Source organism: Xenopus laevis, chromosome 9_10L (assembly GCF_017654675.1).
Source record: "Xenopus laevis strain J_2021 chromosome 9_10L, Xenopus_laevis_v10.1, whole genome shotgun sequence".
In the NCBI taxonomy this organism is placed as follows: Eukaryota; Metazoa; Chordata; class Amphibia; order Anura; family Pipidae; genus Xenopus; species Xenopus laevis.
The window spans coordinates 118,917,237-118,923,410 of record NC_054387.1 but is presented as its reverse complement, the minus strand read 5'-3'; positions in this window follow the sequence as shown (position 1 = coordinate 118,923,410).

Here is a 6,174-nt window from a genome sequence, read left to right as displayed (position 1 = left end):
TAGGGCACAGGTGTAAGGAGACTGGGAGACTGTGCAGGTCAGGAGAAGCAGGAGGCTTGTTTTGGGGGTGTAGAAAGGCCAAACTTTGAAAATATAGTTGATAAGGGAATGAAAAGAGGGTGGGATTAGGGAGTTAATGAGGGGCAGGAGAAGAGAGAGACTTTGCTTATGAAGGTAAAATAAAGGAGTAAATGTTTGGGATACAAGACAGGTAAGAGGTGCAGAAAATTAGGGGTCACCAGAGAAAAAGAAGGGGCTTAGGACAAGGGAGTGAGTGGCAGGAGAGACAAGAGGTACATTGGGAAGGATAAAGTGTGTGAGGTGAAACACTGAGGGCTAAGGGGGTGGAGTCCTACACAAGTGTAAGTAGAACCAATAAAGCTAATGGGCCGGGATGAGTGACAGCCGGGTTCAGACAGGGCCGGTCCAGGGGACGCTGCTGATAGGCAGTAACAGCAACTAAGCGCCGTACAGAGAGGAGAGATCTTGCTCTGAGGAACGGGACGCGGGTTTCTGTGGGGAGGCGCTGGATCTTGTCGGTTCCACAGCTCTCCTCTCCAGCCACACCGCCAGCCCACGTTACAGGCAGAGGGAGACGTCACTGCGCTGACGCGTCTTCCCGGAAGCTGACGGACGAGTGAGCTGGGTTCTGTCTGGCGGCCGGAGGACTCAACTCGATTGCTCTTCGCTTTCCATTGATTCTGCGCGTGCGCGTGTTCTGTTCCATGAATGGGCGAGCCACTGCCGCTCCCAGCATTCCTCGCGTTGGGATGAGGCGGACTTTCCCGCCCACAGAAATGCCGCGCCAGCATGTTGCACGTGACTGTGCCAGAGTCTGACAGCTGTGGGGCCAATGGGGACTGGTTTTAACTGTTTTCTATAATAAAGGGGAACTATACCCATGAACGTTGCCTCCTGTATAGTGTGTGTAGTTGGATTACCCCATAGTGAGACACTGTTGTTATCACACAAGTACTAAAGCCCATTGCTGTGGTTCATATGAAGCTCTGTGCTCTCACACAAACTGATATAGGGAGGGTGTTGCTATGTGTGCACTTTATAGGTTATATCAGCCAATGCATGGGCAGACGTCTCATTGACTTCCTGTCTTGATTAGTGAGTGACATCCCAAAATGGCGCTGATGTGAAAATTATTAATCTAGGTTCCAATTTGATAGAATATTTTGATAGATTACTCATTATAACACACAATCTCTATTTTTTGTTTTTTATTCCAAACTTTTAGGTTTACTTTAATGACCCTCTCCAGAGGCAATATTTTTTTTGTAGAGAAAATATTTGTGCACAATAGCCTTCCTCAGGTGAATGCTAGCCTGAAGGCCATTGGGCCGTAACACGTAGTGTTTGACATTCCTGTAATAAATACACTATGATGTTAAAAGACGTTCTGTGCTCTCCGGGTAATATTTTCTCAACATTTGGAACTGTGTGCAACATACACGGGGCTTGCAGCCTGTTGAGAAGCACCAGAGGTAGGGTTGCCACTCGGCCAGTGTTTTTTCCGGCCTAGACAGTAAAACACTTGCCAAGGCTGGAGCCAGTATTACAAATTTACCGGCAATATAGTTGCCGGAAAATTTGTAATACCCTTAAAAAAAGCCCTTGGCCCTCCACTGGAAACTTACATTCTCTCCGTCTTCTGGCCATCATGCGACACGTCTCCGCTTCCTTTTGCGTCACGACCCACTGCTCTACCCCTTTTGCATCACAGCCTGCCCCCTTTTGTTCCCGCCCCCACCACTGGCCAGTAAAAATGTGCTGAAAAGGTGGCAACCCAAGTTGCCACCAGGCTGGTATTTTACATGCCAATGCCAGGGCCGGTATTACAAATGTACAGCCGTTAGCTGATGGTAACTTTGTAATACCCCTGACAAAAGCCCTTGGCCCGTCCCCAATCCGTTCAAAACTTACCTTTTCTCTGCCTTCTGGCCATCGCTTGTTGTGGCCCCACCCCCTTTTACGTCACAGCCCACCCCTTTTGTTCCCGCCTCCACCACCGGCCATTCTGCAAAAAAAATTTTTGCCCATTATTCACCAACCTTAGTTACGTGATATTTGCATACTGCTCAACATTTGGAAAATAGAAAGAGGGACAATAAAGATTTGGTGCACAAAGCACAGAAAATTTTTGACTAAGCCCATTTTCATGGCCACACCCCTAAATACCACATCCAATTTGGCAGGCTATTGAAGGTTTAAACATATTTCTGGGGGTTTTAGGGTCAGGTTTTATGTGTTATTTCAGTTTTGCTGATGATGGTGAATGGCCCTTTAAGCTGTAAGTCTCATTTCTCCCAAGAGACTGCTTATCTTAAAGGGGTTATTCAGCAACACCACATTTCTTTCCTTCTATTGTATATACATGGAGTTCTTTATCAGACTTCCTGTTTTCAGCTTAAACCTCCAGGGCTAGGGCTTGAGGATGGACTGCGGTTCTGGGTAGCACGATGACTAAGTGGTTAATATTACTGCTTTAAAGTGCAGTGTCGGTGTCATGAGTTTGAGTCTCACCAGGGCACTATCTATATGGAATTTTCGTGTTTTCTTCGGGTCTCAGAATATCACTCTCTACATCATACTAAAATTTCATTTAAAGGTTAACAATCCCTTTAATTGACTGAAATGTGAATGTGACCTTAAATTGTAAGTTTTACTGGGGTCCTGTATGTAAAGATTATTGATCCAATAGGTAAAAAACAAACCTATAGGGTAATTTTGATGAGACTCTTTAGTGCAGAGACATGTGCAGCTCTGATATTTCTGCTTAGAGCAGCCGTTTTCTCCTTTTAATGCAAAAATTATTATTTTTTCGGTGCATGTCATTTAGGTGATCCAGTCACAAGGTGGCACTAGAGGATTAATATTGAATGCTGCATCAGGCAATTTTCTCATCTTTTCTATAAGCGTACAGTAAATATAACTGAAGATTAATTTACAAATATTCGTTAATCGATAAGGAACTTTATCGAGTGCCATCAAAATGAGGCATTGTCTTTTCAACAAAGTTGAAGCATAATGTACTGGATGACAGTTAACTTACCATTGTGGTCATATAAAGTAATATGATCGACAGCCTTTGGATGTTGGCAGATTGTAGTTGTACAACAGTATCTTGTCCCTTTGTTGCCATCTTGCTCCACTATCTCAATTGTTCCCTGTTGCTATCTTGTCCTACTGTCACCATTTTGCACCAGTGTTTCCATTTTGCCTTACCATTACCATCTTGTCCTGTTGTCGCCATCTTGCCCTAATATCGCTATCTTGCTCTACTGTAACCTACTTCTTTCATCTTGCTGTACCTACTATGCGCACTACCTCCACCATATGCTGTGCCCTGGGCATTTGCCCCTTCTGAAGATAGTTCTGACAGCTGAAGGACTGAACATTAATACATTGCCAGCTTCTCAGACATTAAGATCCAGGTTGCCACCTTATGGAGTAAAAGTTACCAGTGGATGCAAGATGGTTGATTCTTAAAGGAGAACTAAACCCTTTATATTAAAATCCCCTACCCTACATAGACCACCCCCGCTCCCTGCTCCACCCCAGCCTAGGTGTTACCCTCGGTAAATGCCCCTAACTCTTTACTTACCCCTCATTGCAGATTCAGCACATCGGCGTTCACGGGTGTCATTTTATTCTCTTCATGAAGTAAGCTCGGAAAGTGATGGAAATTGCTGAAGCGCTGGAAGAATACCCGAAGATTACAGAAGAGAAGAAGTTGGCGCCTGTGAACTCTGATGCGCTGAATCTACGACGAGGGGTAATTAAAGAGTTAGGGGCATTTACCAAGGGTAAAACCTAGGCTGGGGGGGAGCAGGGAGGGGGGATCTATGTAGGGTAGGGGGGAAGGGGATTTTAATATAAAGGGTTTGGTTCTCCTTTAAAGCGGATCAATGACATGGCCAGGCAGATTTGGAATGTAATTAAAGGTAGTAAAATGCGACAATTAATATGGCACAATGGGCCATTTTTTAGCATTTTGTCCCACTGTGTAATTTTCTTACTTGGGTTATAGAAAATATCTGTTGTGCCAATAACTGTATTTCTTTTAAACATGCTACTGCCTTTAAAGGGGTTGTTCACCTTTAAATCATCTTTTAGGGGGTCCGAATCCAAAACACTTGAAAAATTCGAGTTTTTTTAACTATAAAATCCGAATTTTAAGTGGAAAAACTCAAAATTTTAAAGATTTATTATATCCGAGGAGGGAAAAAGTCAAAATCCGAAAATCCGGCATCTCAGACCTACCGAGGTTGTAGATACTGAAAGTCAACGGGCAAGGTCTTCTATCCTATTTGTAATTTTCTGTGATCTGCACTTGAATTAGTCCTACAATCCAACGATTTCAGACTTTTCTGGTAAAAACCTGAAAAGTTTGGGGTTTTTGGGAAGAAGTCCGAAAAAAATGTGCAATTTGGGAAAAAAACTAGATTTTTAGGGATTTGTCCCCAATCCAATTAAATCGTGCTTTTCTAATAATAAATAAACTCCAATCGTGGATTCTAGTTCGGTCAGACTTTGATAAATATACATAAGTATGATGTAGCGAGTGATATTCTGAGACAAATTGCAGTCGTTTTTCATTTTTAATTATTTGTGTTTTTTTAGTTATTAAGCTTTTAAATTCAGCAGCTCTTCAGTTTGCAATTTCAGCCATCAGGTTGCTAGGGTCCAAATGACTAAATGCACTCATTTGAAGAAGAGACCCGAATATGAATAGAAAGATGAGTAATAAAAATACAATAGCAAAAACAATACATTTGTAGCCTTACAGAGTATTTTTTTTTTTTTTAGATGGAGTCAGTGACCCCCATTTGAAAGCTGGAAAGAGTGAGAAGAAAAAGGCAAATATTTTTTAAAAACTATAAAAAAAATAAAATAAAAAAAAATGAAGGCCAATTTTGAAGTTGCTTTGAATTAGCCATTCTGTAACGTATAAAAAATGAACTTATAAGTGAACCACCCCTTTAATAGCATTCTGTTTGTAAGGTTCAAATGTGCCCCTTTTTATTTTCTGGTGCCCTTCAACACAATGACACATGGGACAAAGGCTACTCGCTCCCCTGACCAAGATTGCAATTAATTGGTCATTGTAAAGAGACAAATCAACAACTTCCCTAACCAGTATCGTATTATGTCTAGGCCGGAGTATGTGATCAGCAAAGGAGTTTATTGGGTGCCATCTTCTACAAACGTATGCACGGATCATATACAGGATAGGTTTGATTTAGTTTTGTACCTGGCTTATGTCATGTGTTGTGTTCATTGAGGCATTTTTAAAAGATATGGACCTGTCCCGGGGACAGTTGTCTGCAGTAACAGTCCCGATGGATGTAAAGGCAAGGTCTCCAAAGCTCCATATTCCAGAATAAGTCAGAGAGGTTAGTAATGATGTCAGCCTCAATATGGAAAGATGTGGCATAGCCTTACCTTGTGAGATAAGATGCCTAGAGAGCCAGGCAATGATGTTTCATTAGTTATCGTGTTCTCTTGCTCTTGTGCTTTTTGATTTAAGCTTGCCAAGATCATTTTCAAAATTCCCAGAGTCCATAAAATAGAGTCCTGCGTGGGTACATTTTTTGAAACCTATACCCGCAACCCGAGCCCGCACTACTGACCCGCCAACTAACCTTCCAATCCGGGTGACAAGTGAAACCGACACACATTTGCCCAGAAGTGCCGTCACTCCGGTGCCGAATCTTCCCACAAAAATTAAAAAACTGGAAGAACCATATGGGTGAGTGGGAGGGATCAAGCCCGCACCTTTGTTGGGTACCCAGCCGGGATACCTGCGGACTTCCCGCACAGTCAAGGAATCAGGGACTTTTGGCCCGTAACCGACCACTTTGCGGGTATTCAGTGGGTACATGATGCAGGACTATACCATAAACCTTGACAGAATTTCTACTACAGAGCGAGCACAAGCACCCTGGATGACAAAAAAACAACATTGGGTGAGCTTTTCAGTAGATTACAGATCACAAATCCTGAGGACAACAAGAGCACAAAATTGTATATCAGTTATAGAACTCAACCATTACTTGTGCTCTCCACCAGCAACTTCTGATGTAGGTGTTAGATGGAAACCAATTTTTAATATAAGCCTACAGAGGAAATAATGATGGTGTAACAAAAACATACCCTGGTGGT